Here is a 17,939-nt window from a genome sequence, read left to right as displayed (position 1 = left end):
TCACTTGGAAGTAATTCTCTTATTTTGTCTTTCTTTTACCCTCAAAAATCTTCAGTGACTCCTCATTGCTTTCTGTATCAACTATGAACTCCTGCTTCACATGCAATACCCTCAAGGCATGGCCCTCTCTTAATGTTCTTATGTGTTTTTGGAGACACTTTTGTAGACCTCACTGTGTCTTGAACATTGACTTGTGACTTCCATGTAAAATAGGTTTCCTATCTCTACCTGTTAACATCTTACCTACCTTCCAATGCCCATCTGAAATGCTGCTACGTTTAGGAAGCTTCCATAATGATCCTATTCAGATATGTCCTTTTCCTGTGTTTTGAATTCCCACAGCACTCAAGGTCCTTTAAAGCTTTTGCTATGTATATATCAGTGCTTATTCCCCCGTCATCCCCGACTGTCACTCTTTTGAGAATGTGGCCTGGATTGTACTTACCTTTGTATCTTGCTTTCAGTGACATATAGTAAAGCTCAATAAACATGTGGTCAATTGAATTTCTGGAAGTCATTAGTGCTTCAGGTGTAAAAGTGGTTGTGACATCTCTCTTTACATCTCAATTATCTAATTGAGATAGCAATGTCATATCACTGAAGACAATCAGTCTTGATATCATTTCTGAGAATAGTATTTATAATAAACAAGGGAGTCTGGTCTTGTTTATCTTCTCCCTCTGCCTTTCTTGCTCACTTGTGTGCTCTCCCCACCCCCCATCACTGAACAGGGAAGCTGATGTGGGGCTCCATCCCAGGATTCTGGGTTCACACCCTGAGCTAAAGACAGAGGCTTAACTGCCTGACCCACCCAGGCACTCCTATGCTACATAGTTTTTTAAAACACTTTTATTTATGTTAACGTGGGTATGAGTCTCCAGTTGAATAGAAGAAGAAGCTGAATCTTAGGGAGGTCTCGATTTTTTTTTTTTTTTTTTTTTTTTTTTTGTGGAGGTCTCGATTTTGATCAAAGTCACACAACCTGAGTTCAAACCCAGGTCTGCCTGATTTCTAAGCCTTTGTTCTTTGTGTGCATCCCTCTGCTTCTCTTTAGAGATCACCAGAACATAAATGCATATAAGTTTTTGAATTCCAAATCAGCAGGCTGATAATCTCTTTATTGTCAGGTATTTTCTTCTGGAATCACTTCAACATAAATAAGAAGTGTTTTAAAAAACTATGTAGCATAGGAGTGCCTGGGTGGGTCAGGCAGTTAAGCATCTGTCTTTGGCTCAGGGTGTGAACCCAGATTCCTGGGATGGAGCCCCACATCAGCTTCCCCGTTCAGTGGGGGGTGAGGGGAGAGAGAGAGAGAGAGCACGTAAGTGAGCAGAGGTGCAGAGGGAGAGGATAGAAGCTTAAGCAGGCTCCACGCCCAACACAGAGTCCAATGCAGGGCATGACCTGAGCTGTAATCAAGACTCAGATGCTTAACTGTGTGGACCACCCAGGTGCCCTATTCCCTCTCTGATTTTTGAATGTTAGCACAACCTTGCTTTCCTGATCCATTTGGCTGTGATCTATATATAATAATAATGGATAGTCCCTTATATATATTCCTGCATTTGATTTAAAGTGTTTTATTTAGGATTTTTTGCATCTATGTTCATGAATGATATTTGTCTGTGATATTCTTTATTTAAAAATTTTTGTCAGGTTTGTTGGTAGAGTTATGCTGGTCTCATAAAAAACTTGAGAAATTTTCTCTTTTGTTTTTAAAACATTTGTATAAATTTGGTATTATTTCTCCTTTAAGTGATGAAGCCAACCAATTCGTCTTGGTTTAGAATTATTCTGGTGTGTGTGTTTATAAACCATGAATTCAATTTATTTAACAGGCTATTCAAATTTTCTGCCTCATTTTGGGTGAGTTATGTAAGTGGTAATTTTTTTTTTTAGTAATTTATACTTTTAATCTAAGTTGTAGAATTTGATGACCTTAGGTCATCAAATGATATTAGTATTAAAACTTAAAGTTATTCATAATATTCTCTCATTAGCTTTTATTTTCTGAAGAATCTGTAGTGCTAATATTTTCTTTTTTTTAATAATAAAATTATTATTATTTTTTTAAATTATTTTTTATTGGTGTTCAATTTGCCAACATACATGTAGTGCTAATATTTTCCTTCCACAAATTAAAAATTTGTGCTTTCTCTGTTTTTTTTTTGTATATATATATATATATATATATATATATATATATTTATCGGAGTTCGATTTGCCAACATATAGCATAACACCCAGTGCTCATCCTGTCAAGTGCCCCCCTCAGTGCCTATCACCCACTCACCCCATCCCCCTGCTCACTTCCCCTTCCACTACCTCTTGTTCGTTTCCTAGAGTTAGGAGTCTGTCATGTTCTTTCACCCTCTCTGATGTTTCCCACTCATTTTCTCTCCTTTTCCTTTTAATCCCTTTCACTATTTTTTATATTCTCTGAATGAATGAAACCATATATGTTTATCCTTCTCTGATTGACTTACTTCACTCAGCATAATACCCTCCAGTTCTATCCACATTGAAGCAAATGGTGGTTATTCATCATTTCTAATGGCTGAGTAATATTCCATTGTATATATAGACCACATCTTCTTTATCCATTCATCTTTCAATTAAAAGACCGTGAGGAAAGTTTAAGGGTAATAAATGATGATAGCCTCAGAAGGAAAAAATCTATGTATAATTGGGGTTCCAGAGAGCGGCAAGATGGACAAAGGACCAGAAAGCATATATGAACAAATCATAGCTGAGAACTTCCCTAATTTGGGGAGGGAAATAGGCATTCAGATCCAGGAGATATAGAGCTCCCCTCCCCCCCAAATCAATAAAAACCATTCAACACCTTGACATTTAATAGTGAAACTTGCAAATTCCAAATATAAAGAGAAAATCCTTAAAGCAGCAAGAGACAAGTGATCCCTAACTTATATGGGGAGCAATATTAGATTAACAGCAGACCTCTCTACAGAGAACTGGCAGGCCAGAAAGGTCTAGCAGGATATATTCAGGGTACTAAATGAGAAAGATATGCAGCCAAGAATTTTTTTTTTGTTGTTCTTAATTCAACAGTCTTTTTCAGGATTTCTTTTCATATTTTTCTTGGTATGTACAGAATCATCGCCTGCCTTGTATAAAAAATTTCTTCTGAGTTTGATTTCTATGTGATTAGTATGTTATCTTTCTTTCCTATTAATTTGATTATATATAAATTTTCTCTTATTTCTTTTATCTCTCTAGGTATAGACTTTCTTCACAGATTATATACCTTTCTTCATTTTTAATGTAACACTTTATAAAGTTTCTTTTTTTTTTAAGGATTTTATATATTCATTCATGAGAGACACAGAGAGAGAGAGACGCAGAGGCACAGGCAGAGGGAGAAGCAGGCTCCATGCAGGGAGCCTGACGTGGGACTCGATCCCGGAGGTCCAGAATCACGCCCTGGGCTGAAGGCGGCGCTAAACCATTGAGCCCCCTGGGCTGCCCATGATCAGTGGATTATTAACAAATGGAAAGTTTGTTTTCCTTCCTTGGTGTCTTCTTGTTTTTGTTTTGTAGTTTAATTCCATTTGTGAATGATGTCATTCTTTTTACACTTATTGAAACTTGTTTTATGACTGGACATAAGGCCTATCTTGGTGAATGTACCATGTATGCTTGAAAGAGTACATACTTAGTTTCAGACTGTTGTGCCCTATAGATATTAGGTTAAGGTGGTTCATATAATGTTCACATCTGTTTTTACTGTTTTTAAAAATCAAATCTTGCTCCCACTTGCTGGAAGGTGATAGTGGTGGCTGTGTTAGCATCTCTAACTATTATCGTGGAATTATATACTGATTTCTTTAGGCCTAAGAAAGAAAACACTGCAGATGAGAGAATGGCATGCCAGAGATGTTAAGTCACTTTAAGTTACTTGTTAAAGGTTATATATCCTCCAGTTGGCAATCAACCTCTGGACAAGGCAACTTGACTCTTTTTTTTTTTTTTTAAGATTTTATTTATTTATTCTTGAGAGACACACATACAAATACACACACACACACAGAGAGAGAGAGAGAGAGAGAGAGAGAGAGAGAGAGAGAGAGAGGCAGAGACAGAGGCAGAGGGAGATGCAGGCTCTCACTAGGGAGCCTGATATGGGACTTGATCCTGGAACACCGGGATCATGACCTGAGCTGAGGCAGATGCTCAAACACTGAGCCGCCCAGGTGCCTGCAGCTTGACTTCTTAGTTCATGCATCTAAGCATGCATTATATTCCCTATTATATTGCCCTTTGTCTGTCTTACTTTCCTCACAGGGTGGAAATACCTTTCAAAACACTATGTTAAGATAAGTCAAGGGTCAAAGGGCTAGTTTAGTTCAAACTTGTCTCTGATACTTAAAAAAACAACAGTAAAAGTAGATCAGTTCCTATTTAATACCAGCTATTTATATTTATATATTATATATATTATTTTTTATACTTTTCCAAAGAGATGGCATGAAACCATGTACTATGTATCGTAACTGCTTAAAAACTACTGTTGAATGAATGAATTTGGAATGATTCAGCATAGAAATCCAAAGTCAGGATAAAAATAGTGACTCCCTTGGTGTGTAAAGTTTGACTGCACCACTAAGTTAATGTGACAAGGGAGATGGCTGTATCCATGGCCCATTCCTCTAATTGGGATGTAATGCCCCTGGGGTCTCATTAGCAGGCCTCAAAGTACTCTTTCTCACCATGAATGTGCTATGACTCCAAAGAAGAGGAACTCCAGTCTGGCAATGGCTTTGGCTGAGGTGATTCCACATGAGCTTCTCTTAAACTTTTGTGTTTAAATGTTACTGCAGCCTTTCACATCTCTGGCCAGATTTCTTGATTTCTAGTTCTCCAGTGAGGAGGGAGGTGCTCACTAAGGTCAGTTCTCATGGAGTCTTGGTGTTTTGGGGAGTCTCTGACTGGAGTAAACCTGAACTGACCAAGGATCCTGATAGAAGAAAGATGTCCTCATTGGCTTTGCTCTCTCTGTTTTGTTCTCAATGTCCAGTTAACAGTCCTGCTGCATAGTGTCTGAGTATTCCTCAGGTTCCTTTAAATGCATGAAGTATGAGTTAATCTTTTTTTTCTTTTCAGATTCTTGTGGTATTTCTGGAATCCTTCTCCATCAGCCATTTTCTTGTTCACTATTTAGCTGCCGAAGACATGTTTTCTCTGGGTGATCAGATGCTCCCACTTCCCTAGTTAGGAGCATTGGATGGTGACTAAGAAGGTAGCTTTGAAGCCAGGTACCCTGAATTGCACAGCTGGCTCTGACTCTTACTAGTGCAAGAACATGGTCAAGTCACACATTCACTCTAATCCTCATTTTCCTCATTTGTAAAAATAGGAACAATCACAGTGGTTTCTCAGAGTGAGGTTGTGTTGATTATGTGGGAGGATTCCTTATTTATTTATTTATTTATTTATTTATTTATTTATTTATTTATTTATTGAGAGAGAGTGAGTCAACACACAGATGCAGAGGGAGAGGAGGTGGGAGATGGAGAGGGACAGGGAGAAGGAGAGGGAGATGGAGATGCCAGCTCCTTGCTGAGTGGGAGTCCAACATGGGGCTTGATCTCAACCCTAAGATCATGATCTGAGTTGAAGGCAGATACTTAAGTAACTGAGCCAGCAGGTGCCCTGAGATGTTGCCTTTAAAGTGCTTGTATAGGGCCTGGCATTCAGCCCTATTTAATAGATGTAAACATGTGTTTACTGATATGCTTATTATTCCCTCTCCTTGTGGAAGTTCAAGCTCAGAGAGTGACACACACAAATCTTCCTTAGAGGCTTGCCATACAAATGCCCCGACCATGGCAGGGGGCTGCTCACGGCATAGGAGAGTGGAGGGGTCAGAGTTCACAAAGCTGGCCGGCTCCTCCAGCCTTTCACAAGGCTCTCCAGGTATGTGGTCCCTAATGCCACTTAACTTTTTGGAAATTAGAGCAATTCCAAGGTGTATTCACTGAGGTGCAACTTGCCACCCGTTTCCCAAAGCCCAGGCCCGGGGGGCAGGGTGTTCTTCCCTGTAAACGAATCCTCTGCTACCTGAAGCTTCAAGGACTTTTCAAAGACTTACTTACATTTTAATGTTTTAAAGTAGGAATGTTTCTAGACTGTGTTACAAAATCCCTTCCTCTTTCAAGACAGACGATGAATCAGAAAACTAGTGAGGGATCCCATTCAGTGTAAGGTATGGCAAACATGTAAGTGGACCTTTAACCCCCACCCATCCCCAGGCAAAGCAGGAATTAGTGATGATAGAAAGCTACTTACATGCTTTCTAGTGGTTGTTTTAGGATTTCATTTATCAATTTTGAGAGAGGGAGGGAGAAAGCATGAGCAAACACGAGCAGGGGGATGGACAGGGGCAGAGGGAATGAGAAAATCTCAAGCAGGCTCCATGCTGAGTGGGGCACCTGAGGCAGGACTTGATCATGACCCCAAGATCATGACCTGAGCCGAAATCAAGAGTCAGATACCCACCAACTGAGCCACTCAGGTACCACTAGATTTTTAGCTAATCAAATATTGATTATTATTGTTTGTAAAATTAATTTTAGTGTATTTCTATTTTTCCATCTTAGAATCAGAGCACTTAATCCAGCTGCTTTATGTATAGGTGGGGAACTAGAACACCAAGTAGAGGGAGGGAGTTGTTTGAGGTCACTCAGGCACGAGGGACAAAGTTGGGACTGAAATTGAGGCCTCTTGGCTTCCAGACCAGTGCGTTTTCCATGTGGTACGCTACTTCCTTTGGGCAATGGTAGGTCCACTGTGAGTCTCTGAAGTTTGTCAGTAGTAGGAGGCTAGGGAAGGAAGGAGAGTACAGCGCACAAGCATAGCGGGAGGGGGTGGGAAGAGAGCACTGCAGGAGGGAGCACTCTCTGCCAAGAAGATCTGCAGTCTCCCAGGCTGCACAGTCATTCCCGTGGGCACTTGTTGGTGACCTCTCAAGTCACTAAACACTAATTTTTTGAGCTCTCTCCTCCTCATCTCTAAAGTGAGTGTATTATAATAGCTATCTTAAAGGGTTGTGCTGAGTGTGAACTGGGACAATGTGTGAAGCTCATGGAGTGGGTCTGGCCTGCAGCAGCTCTGCCATGGTGACAGGGACATGAAAGCAGGAGGGGGGAGTCCTCTGTGGGCCTGATTCACATCTTTACCAACTTTGAGGTGCAAGGGTGTATTGATGGTTTAAGAATGGCATGAGGAATTCTGCAAGCATGAGAAGAGAAGAACAGAAATGAATCCGTGGAGGAGAGGATGCAGGTGTTTGAAGATGTTTAGGTTGCACAAGAGTAGATGGGGTCTGGAGTTAGTGACCATCTGAGGAGCAAGTGACTTTGTCTTTATGCTACATGAGGTTTCTATCTGGACCCTAAATTTTAAGGAAAGTTGTCTAGAGTTTTATAAACAAAGGTCATTTAGTATAGTACAAATAGGGAGTAACACCAAAGCTTATAACTAGAGAAATGGTCAAATAAATTGTGGTTTTTAAATAATGCACCATACAAAGATCCTTTGAAGAGTATCATTCTGGGGAGATGCTTTAATAACGTGTTAAGGGAAAAAATGCCAAATATAGAATTATGTGTACTTTTCATTCAAATTTGTAGAAAATATTTGCATAGTTGAAACAATAAAAAATTCATTGTAATATTAATGAGTTCATTGTATTTTTCTACTTTCCAAAGTATCTGTAATGAGTATAACTTCAGGCAAATTACTTTATCTTTCTGAGCCTCACTTTCCTTATTTGTAAAATGGGGCTAAGAATAGTAAATACGGTAGAATGTTTTGAGGATTAAATAGTATAAGCCATGTATGATTTTATGATTTTATGATACAAATTATGCAAGCGAAACACAGATGGTGATGATTTTCTCTGGGAGAAATCGCTTTCTATTTCAGAATAGAATCACTTGCATGGAAGGGAAGGGGGGATGAATCTTGCCATGGATCACCCAAGCATGTTGTTTGCCCTTTAACCTTGGAGGGGTTGGCTTTAACAGTCTGTGCCTGACCACCTTGCCCATTAGGTAGCCCTAGGTTTATGATTCTTTGTACTTGATATTTAATAAAAAATGTTTTGAAATAAATGGAAATGGGGAAGAAACTTGGAAACAAATCCTATGGCACTTTGCTTGTAAAGCAGTCTGCCACCAGAGTCTGACCAGCAGCCATTGAGATGTAGGAATGCTTGATACGTAGTGAGCATCTACTAAGTGCCAGGCACTTCCTATTTCACATTGTCTCTCAACAGTTACCTTAGGTGATATGTAATATGATCTGCATCTGACATATGAGGGAATGATCTGAGAGACCAGGTACCTTGCCCAATGTCATTTGCATATGCATTCACTTATTTATTCATGTATTTATTTTCTCAGCATGCTTTCATTACTTTTCCAGGTCTGCCTCTGGTCTACCCCAGCTAGGGTAGACATTTCATGGAACCTTCCAGTTTCTAGATAACGAAATGCTTTCTTCAGACAGTATTTTAGCTATGGCTGAAAGAGGGGGTTATGGGTGTTGGTTATGACAATGTGTGACCTTGAGAGAAATGACTGTGAGTTTTAGATCCTGCCGATGTCAGTTGAAGGAATAAATAAAATGCATTTTCAAAGGTAGTTGTGTTGATTTAGATAATATATGCAAGGAGATAAATCTGTGTCTGGCACATACTAGTTCAGTAAATATTAGTTCAATGAAATAAGATTTTTTTTCTAAAGCTTTATTATTTTTTTTTAATTTATGATAGTCACACAGAGAGAGAGAGAGAGAGAGAGGCAGAGACACAGGCAGAGGGAGAAGCAGGCTCCATGCCGGGAGCCTGACATGGGATTCGATCCTGGGTCTCCAGGATCGCGCCCTGGTCCAAAGGCAGGCGCTAAACCGCTGCGCCACCCAGGGATCCCTCAATGAAATAAGATTATGGACAAACATTATATGTTCTCATTCATTTGGGGAATATAAATAATAGTGAAAGGGAATATAAGGGAAGGGGGAAGAAATGTGTGGGAAATATCAGAAAGGGAGACAGAACGTAAAGACTGCTAATTCTGGGAATCGAACTAGGGGTGGTAGAAGGGGAGGAGGGCGGGGGGTGGGAGTGAATGGGTGATGGGCACTGGGGGTTATTCTGTATGTTAGTAAATTGAACACCAATAAAAAATAAATTAAAAAAAATAAATAAAAGAAAGGACAAAACCTAAAAAAAAAAAAAAAGAAATAAGATTATGTGCAATTGTAAAGTCCTACATATGTCTAGGTTGTTGTCCTTATATTTGACTTCTATAGCTGTCATTTATTCATTCATTTAATGAAAAAATATTAATTTAGTACTGGCTATGTACGAGGCATCTTCTAAACACTTGGGGTATATTAGAGAACCAAAGAGACAGTAAGCCCAGCCTCATGTAACTCATGTTCTAGTAGAGGATACAGACAATGAAATAGTAATATAATAAATAAATTAATTATATGATATGATTGATAGCAATATGTGCTATGGAAAGAAGAAAAAGTAGAACAGGGTAAAGGAGTTTGGGAGTGCTGGGATGTTGCTGTTTTAAATAAGGTGATCAAATATCCATTTTGAGAAAGTGTGATTTGCACAAAGACTTCAGGGCATGAGGAGTTAGCCACTAAATATCTAGGGGAGGAATGTTCTGGATAGAAGAAACCACCAGAGCAAAGATCCCAAGGTGACAGCATGCCTGATTGTTCAATGAATGTTATGGAGGCCAGTGTGCTTGAAAGGAGGGAACAAAGGGAGAGCGGGAGGTGATGAGGTCAGAGTGGCAGTGCGGATGGGACCTTGTAGAGTCTTGTGCATCGTGGCAGAGGTCCTGGATTTTACTCCGATGAAGGGCACCCATAAAAGGGCTTGGAGAGAGCTCCAGCTGTCCCAAGGAGAGCAGACTGGGATGCAGAATGCGGTAGAGGAGCATTAGGGAAAGCAGCTAGTCAGCAAGGGAGGAGTGGTTGTGGCTCAGAGCAGGGAGAGAGCTGTGGACATGGTAGAAGCCGATTCTCATTACATTACGAAGTAAAGACAGAATGAGTCTTAACTGATTGGTGTGAGATGTGAGAAAAGAGGAAAGAAGGATGACTCCCAGAGTTTTAGGCTCCCATTCCTTTCTGAATGGTCACATCAACTGAGATAGAAGGCTGTCAGAAGAATGTGTTTTGGGACGCCTAAGTGGCTCAGTGGTTGAGTGACTGTCTTCGGCCCAGGGCGTGTCCTGGAATCCCGGGATTGAGTCCCACATCAGGCTCCCTGCATGGAGCCTGCTTCTCTCTTTGTCTGTGTCTCTGTCTCTCTCTCTGTGTCTCTCATGAATAAATAAATAAAATCTGAAAAAAAAGAATATGTTTGTGGGAGAGGGCAGGTGTTCATTTTTTGGACATGCTGAGGTAGGCAGGCAGGTATTTATTCATTTGTTTATTTTACAAACATACCCTGAATGTGTTCCATGTGAACGTACTGTACACTATGTGAATGCATGTTATGTACAGCCATTGAACATTATCCAGACATGAATGATCAGGAGCCTTGCTATCAAACAACTGAAGAATCTAGTGGGAACATGTAAATGAAAAATTTTAGCAAAATATCATAAACGTACATCATTATGGCAGTGTGTCCCATGAGCAATGGAACACAGAGAAACTGACAGGTATTCTTATTCAAACTTTAAAATTTCATCACATTCATTTCTTGAATTTTGAATCATCTTGCATGCATTTTATTTTTTCCTTCCGAGACTTCTTTTTTGTTGAAGAAGAGTGGATGTACAATGTTAGATTAGTTTTTGGTGTTCAACACAGTAAATCAATAATTCTTTTTATCAGACAATGCTCACCATAAGTTAAGTCACCAGATGGCACCATACAACTAACCAATTAATTATTTAAGTATAGTTGACACCTGTATTAGTTTCAGGTGTATAGCTTAGTGATTTGACAAGTTTATACATTAAGCTATGTTTATCACAAGTATAGCTACCGTCTATCCCATTAAAATCACTATGACAATATCATTGGCTGTATTCTTTATGCTCTGATTTTACACTTGTGACTTACTCATTCCATAACTGGAAGCCTGTATCTCCCTCTCCCCTTCATCTATTTCACCCAATTCTCTACACCCTTCCCCTGTGACAATCAACAGTTTGTTCTCTGTATTTATAGTTCCAATTCTGCTTTTATGTCTATTTATTTTTAGATTCCATTTGTGAGTGGGGTTTTACGGTTTAGGCCTTTCTCAGTCTGACTAATTTTACTTAGCATAATGCCCTCTAGGTCTATCCATGTTGTTTCAAATGGCGTGATCTCATCCTTTTTTATGGTTGGGTAGTATTCTCTCTCTTTCTCTCTCTCTCTATACCACATTTCCTTATCCATTCGTCTACTGATGGGCACTTAGGTTGCTTCCCTGTTTTGGTTTTTGGAAATAATACTGCAGTAAACATAGGGGTGCATGTATCTTTCTGAACTAGTGTTTTCATTTTCCCTGGGTAAATACCCAATAGTAGAATAATTGGATCATGTGCTATTTCTATTTCTTTTTTTTAATTTTTTATTGATTTATGATAGTCACACACACAGAGAGAGAGAGAGAGAGAGGCAGAGACACAGGCAGAGGGAGAAGCAGGCTCCATGCACCGGGAGCCCGACCTGGGATTCGATCCCGGGTCTCCAGGATCGCGCCCTGGGCCAAAGGCAGGCGCTATACCGCTGCACCACCCAGGGATCCCTCTATTTCTAATTTTTTGAGGAACCTCCAATACTGTTTTCCACAGTGGCAGCGTCCAACTATTCTTTTTTCTCCACATTCTTGCAAACACCTTTTGTTTCTTATCTTCTTGATTTTAGTCATTCTAACAAGTGATATCTCATTGTCATTATGATTTGCATTTCCCTAATGATGAGTGATGTAGAGCATCTTTTCATGTGTATTTTGGCTATCTGTATGTTTTCTTTGGAAAAATGTCTATTCAGATCCTCTGCCTAATTTTTAATCAGACTTTTTTTTTTTTTTTTTGGTGTTGAGTTGTAGAAGTTCTTTTATATTTTGGATACATATATAACCCCTTATGGGATATATCATTTGCAAATATCTTCTCCTATTCAAGAGTTTGTCTTTTGTTAATGGCTTCTTTCATTGTACAAACGCTTCCTATTTTGATTGTAGTCCCAATAGGTTATTTTTGCTTTTGTTTCCCTTGCCCTCGGAGACATATCTAGAAAAATGGTTATTATGATCAATGTCAGAGAAATTACTGCCTGTGTCCTCTTCCAGGATTTTTTTAAATGGTTTTGGGTCTCACATTTAGGTCTTTAATCCATTTAGAGTTTTTTTTTGTATGGTGTTATAAAGTAATCCAATTTCATTCTTTTATATGTAGCAGGCTAGTTTTCCCAGTACCATTTTTTGAAAAATCTGTCTTTTCCCTACTATATATTTTTTACTCATTAGTTGTAGATTAAATTGACCATATTATTGTGGGTTTTATTCTGGGCTCCCTATTCTGTTCATTTGATCTGTGTGTCTACTTTGTATCAGTACCATACTGTTTTGATTACTACAGCTTTGTGGTACAAATTGGAATCTGGAAGTGTGATATCTCCAGCTTCTTTCTCAGCATTGCTTTGGCCATTGGGGTCTTTTGTGGCTCCATAAAAATTTTGATATAATTTCTTCTAGTTTTGTTAAAAATGATTTTGGTATTTGATAGGGATTGCATTGAATCTGTAGATTGCTTCGGGTGCTATGGGCTGTATACCAATCTTAATTCTTCCAATCTATGAGCATGGACTATCTTTCCATTTGTTTGTGTCATCTTCAATTTCTTTTATCATGGTTTATTGTTTTCAGAGTATAGGTCTTTCTTTATGTTTATTCCTAGGTATTTTATTCTTTTTGGTGTAATTTGTAAATGGTATTTTTAAAATTTCTCTTTCTGCAACTTTCTTATTAATGTATAGACATGCTACTGATTTCTGGGTATTAATTTTGTATCCTGCCACTTTGATGAATTTATTATTTGTTAGTTTTTCAGTGGTGTCTTTAGGATTTTCCCCTTCTTTTCTTTTTTCTTTCTTGTCTGATTGCTGTGGCTAGGACTTCCAGTACTATATTGAATAAAAGTGGCAAGAGTGGATATCCTTATCTTGTTCCTGACCTTAGAGAGAAATCTCTGTTTTTCACAATAGAGCATGATGTAAATTGTGGGTTTTTTCATATATGGCCTTTGTTATGCTGAGGTATGTTCTCTCTATCCCCATTTCATTGAGAGTGGCTATTTTTTAAAAATCATGAATGGAAGTTAAATCTTGTCAAAAGCTTTCTCTGCGTCTATTGAGATGATGAATGATTGTTATCCTTTGTTTTGTTGATGTGGTGTATGAGGTTGATTGATTTGTGAATATTGAATAATCTTTGCATCTCAGGAATAAATTGCACCTGATCATGGTGAATGATCTTTCTAATGTATTATCAGATTCGCTTTGCAAGTATTTTGCATCTATGTTCATCAAGGATATTGGCTTATAGTTTTCTTTTTTCTGATGTCTTTATCTGGTTTTGGAATCAGGGCCTCATAGCATGTATTTGGAAGTTTTCCTTCCTCTTCTATTTTTTGAAATACTTTGAGGAGAATAGATATTAACTCTTTTATTTATTTATTTATTTATTTATTTATTTATTTATTTATTTATTTATTTATAGAATGAGCACAAGTAGTGGGAAGGGGCAGAGGGAGAGAGAGGATCCTAAGCAGGCTCCATGCCGAGCCCCATGTGGGGCTCGATCTCATGACCCTGAGATCATGATCTGAAATTAAGAGTCAGATACTTTAACCACCTGAGTCACCCAGGTGCCCCTAAGTCTTCCTTCAATTTTTGGTGGAAATTCGCCTGTGAATCCATCTAATCCTGCACCTTTATTTTTGATAGTTTTTTAAAATACCACTTCAATTCTGTTACTTGTAATTGGTCTGCTCAGATTTTCTATTTCTTTCTGGTTCAGTTTTGGAAGATTTCATATTTCTAGGAATTTATCCACTTCTTTTAGGTAGTCCAGTTTGTTGGCATGTAATTTTTCATAGTATTCTCTTACAACCATCTGTATTTCTGTGGTGTCAGTTGTTATTTCTCTCTCACTTCTGCTATTATTTATTTGGGTTGTTTCTCTTTTTTCTTGCTGAGTCTGGCTAAGAGTTTTTTTTTTTTTTAACTTTATCTTTGCAAAGAACCAGCTGTTGGTTTCATCATCATTTTTGTTTTTCTTTTCGTTTGTTATTATTATTATTATTTTTCTTGGTCTGTCATTTCTTTTTTTTTTTTTTTACAGGAAAAAAAAGCTTTTAATAAAATTCAACACCCATTCATGACAAAATCCTAGAAAACTACAAATAGAGATACCATTCCTTAATTGGATAAAGAGTGTATTTTGAAATAATCCAAGTCAATACAGTTCTTGAAGGGATAAAATTGAAATCTTTCCTTCAGGGACTGAGACTGCGATAAAGCCGAGACCACCGCTCCTGCTAGTCAGCTTTTTGCTGAAGGACTATCAAATATGATACAGCAAAATGAAAATTTAAGAAACATACAAATGATGCAACAAGTAAACTTGCTATGATTCGCAGGTGACATGAATTTGTATAAGAATATCCAAATGACTCTACAAATCAACTTCTTGAATTAATAAGTGAGCATAGCAATTTCGCTTATTATAAGGTATACATAAAAACCAATTACTTCTATATGTTAGCAATGTAAAAGAGGAAAATCAAAAATATAAAATAATGTCATTAACAATAGCATCTGTCATTTCTTTCTGCTGTGATCTTCATTACTTCCTTTGTTCTTCTCATCTTGGGTTTTCTTTGTTCTTTTTCCAGTTCCTTTAGGTGCAATGTTAGATTGCTTATTTTTTTTTTCTTATTTCTTGAGGTAGTCCTGTATTGCTATATATTTCCTTCTCAGAATTCTTTTCACTGTGTTCTGGAGATTTTGAACTGTTGTGTTTTCATTTTCATTTGTCTCCAATGTCTTTTTAAAATTTCTTCTTTGACTGCTTCAATGACCTACTGGTTGTTTAGTAACATGTTGTTTAATCTCTAGGTTTTTTTTTCCAGTTTTTTTTTTCTTGTGATGTATTCTATTTTCATTGTATTTTGGTCAGAAAAGATACATGGTCTTTTAAGAAGACAAAAGTCTTCTTAAACTTATTGAGGCATGTTTTGTGTCCTAATATGTGATCTATTCTGAAGAATGTTCCCTGTACACTTCAAAAGAATGTGTATTTTATTGTTTGTGGATGAAATGTTCTGTATATATCTGTTAGGTCTGTCTGGTCCAATATGTCATTCAAAAACATTGTTTCCTTATCAGTTTTCTGTCTGGATGATCTACCTATTGATTTAAGTGGAGTGTTAAAGCCCCCTACTATTATTGTGCTACAATCATTTTCTCCCATTACGTCTATTAATATATGCTTTATGTGTTTAGGTGCTCCAGTGTAGAGTGTGTATAAATTTACAATTGTTATGTCCTCCTGTTGGATTTATCTCTTTATCATTCTACAATGCCCTTCTTTGTCTCTCGTTACTGTCTTTATTTTAACATATTTTGTCTGATAAAGTATTGCCTTAGAGCTTTATTTTCACTTCCATTTGCACCGTGAATATTTTTTTCACAAATTCACTTTTAATCTGTATGCATCTTTAGGTCTGAGTTTCTTGTGGGCAGCCTATATGTATATTTTTTAAAAAAATACATTCTACCACTCTGTGTGTTTTGACTGAAGCATTTGGCCATTTACAATTAAAGTAATTATTGATAGGTATGTGATTATTGCCATTAAAAAGCTCTTTTTTTAATGTTTTTAAATATTTTTAAGGTTTAAAAAGTGTTTAAAGTTTGTAATTCCTAGTAGGAAAACATTATCTGAATGAATACCCTAATGGCAAACCACTGTAGAATGTTTCAGTTGCATGTGGGGCAGAGGGGTAGGGATTCTCTTCACAGCACCCCAGCTTTCTTCTTGAGAAGGTCAGAGGTACACTGGTTTGTATTATTGCAACATCCATTAGGTGATCGAAGTTGCTTTTCTTTCAGCAAGGGCTTTGTCAGAAGGGCATTATGCTTGACCTCCAAATTTGGCTGACAATTTACTGATGAGATTCATAACCTTTGGGTTGCTCTGATATTTTGACATATTTGCTGGGTTCTGGGCTACATCCTGGAAGGCCACCATAACTTCTGGATCCTGCATGGCTGCAAGGACCTCTGGGTCACTAAGAATTTCATTGAGCCCAGGCATTCCTGCCATTCCAGGCATCTCTCCTGCCATTCCAGGCATTCCTCCAGGAAAATTACTAGGCATTCCCCCTGGAAAGCCACCTGGGAAAGAGCCATACTGAGCTCCTGATTGTCGTCTGGCTTCTTCCTCCCTCTGGGCTCTTTCATGTTCTTCCTGAGCCTTCTTAACCCTTTCTATTCTTTCTTTGATCTCTCGCTCTTCACGTTTTCATTCATACTTCCTCCGATGTTCAGCAATTTTCTGGGCCCTGGGTTGAACTTCTTTCAGCATTGCACTAGCATCTTCATCATAATCCAGTTTACAAGCAAGGGCAAGATCATGTGCTGCTTCTTCCCAATGACCCAGAAGTCTGTGTGCTTTCCCTCGTCACTTGTAAGGCTGCGCTGAATCAGGATTTATTTCGATAGCTCTGTCACAGTCTCGAATGGCAGCATTTGGCTTCTGTAATTTGATGAAGACACTGGCTCTTTTGGCATACAAAATGGCTAAGCGAGGATTTAGTTTGATGGCATCTGTGAACAAGTCAATGGCTTTCTGTAGTTCACCATCATTTAGGGCATCAATGGCAGCCACTTTTTTATCATTTGCCTGATCCATCATTTCCTCGGTTATCTCTACATTTTCATCTCCCATTTCTTGAGGGGCATCAGTATCTGGTTCAATTACACCTTCATTGTCAATTTCTAGATCACTTTCCTCACTTGATGGTTCGTCTGTCTTTATGTTTTCCTCTGCCTTCTTACTATCTCTTTTTTCTTCCTTGATATTGTCTTCTGATTTAGTTTTATGAGTAGCAGGTGGTATTTTACCCCCCATGCTCTCCACCCACTCCCACAGGAAACGCATTTCCTCGGTGTGCAGAACGCTCGGATCCTGCTTACACATTTTCACGAAGGCCTGAAGCTCGCTCATTTTGCGGGGGTCCATGATCCAGAGGCGCTGGCGGGCGGCGGGCGGCAGGTGCGGCGAGGCTGCGGCCCGATTCCAGGAGCGGGTACTAGCCCAGCGTGACCGTGTGGAAGGGGCAAAAGCACTTTTTTTTTTAATAGTTCTTTGTTTGTTCTCATATTCTCTGTCTTTGTGATTGATGGATACCTACAGTGTTGTTTGGATTTCTTTTTCTTTAATTTTTGTGTATCTATCATAGGTTTTGAGTTCATGGTTATCATGAGATTCATATAGAGCTTCCTAAGTAAATAGCAGTGCATATTAATTTGATGGTACTTAACTTCAAACACATACTATATTTTAAAAAAACAGGAAAAAAGATAAATCTTTCTTGTATCCTTCTCTCCCTTTTTACTCCATTCTCCACATTTTATGTATATGCTGTCATATTTTATATCTTTTTATTCACAGTGTTCTAGTATATAATTATGGTCATTTATCTTCCATGTAAGGATGTCCCTTTAACATTTCCTGTAAGGCTATTTTATTTTATTATTATTATTATTTTTAATAATAAATTTATTTTTTATTGGTGCTCAATATATCAACACATACAATAACACCCAGTGCTCAGCCATCAAGTGCCCACCTCAGTGCCCATCACCCAGTCACCCCCACC

At 38.2% G+C, this 17,939-nt stretch overlaps 1 pseudogene; it reads right to left on the bottom strand.

Annotated features, from left to right (window-relative positions):
- Window positions 1-15,923: 15,923 nt before the first annotated feature.
- On the bottom strand, window positions 15,924-17,395 carry LOC112663347 (hsc70-interacting protein-like; annotated as a pseudogene).
- Between the last annotated feature and the right edge of the window lie 544 nt (window positions 17,396-17,939).

Source organism: Canis lupus, chromosome 18, assembly GCF_003254725.2.
Source record: "Canis lupus dingo isolate Sandy chromosome 18, ASM325472v2, whole genome shotgun sequence".
In the NCBI taxonomy this organism is placed as follows: Eukaryota; Metazoa; Chordata; class Mammalia; order Carnivora; family Canidae; genus Canis; species Canis lupus.
The sequence above is the reverse complement of the archived record's forward strand: the minus strand, read 5'-3'. Positions and strand labels throughout refer to the sequence as shown.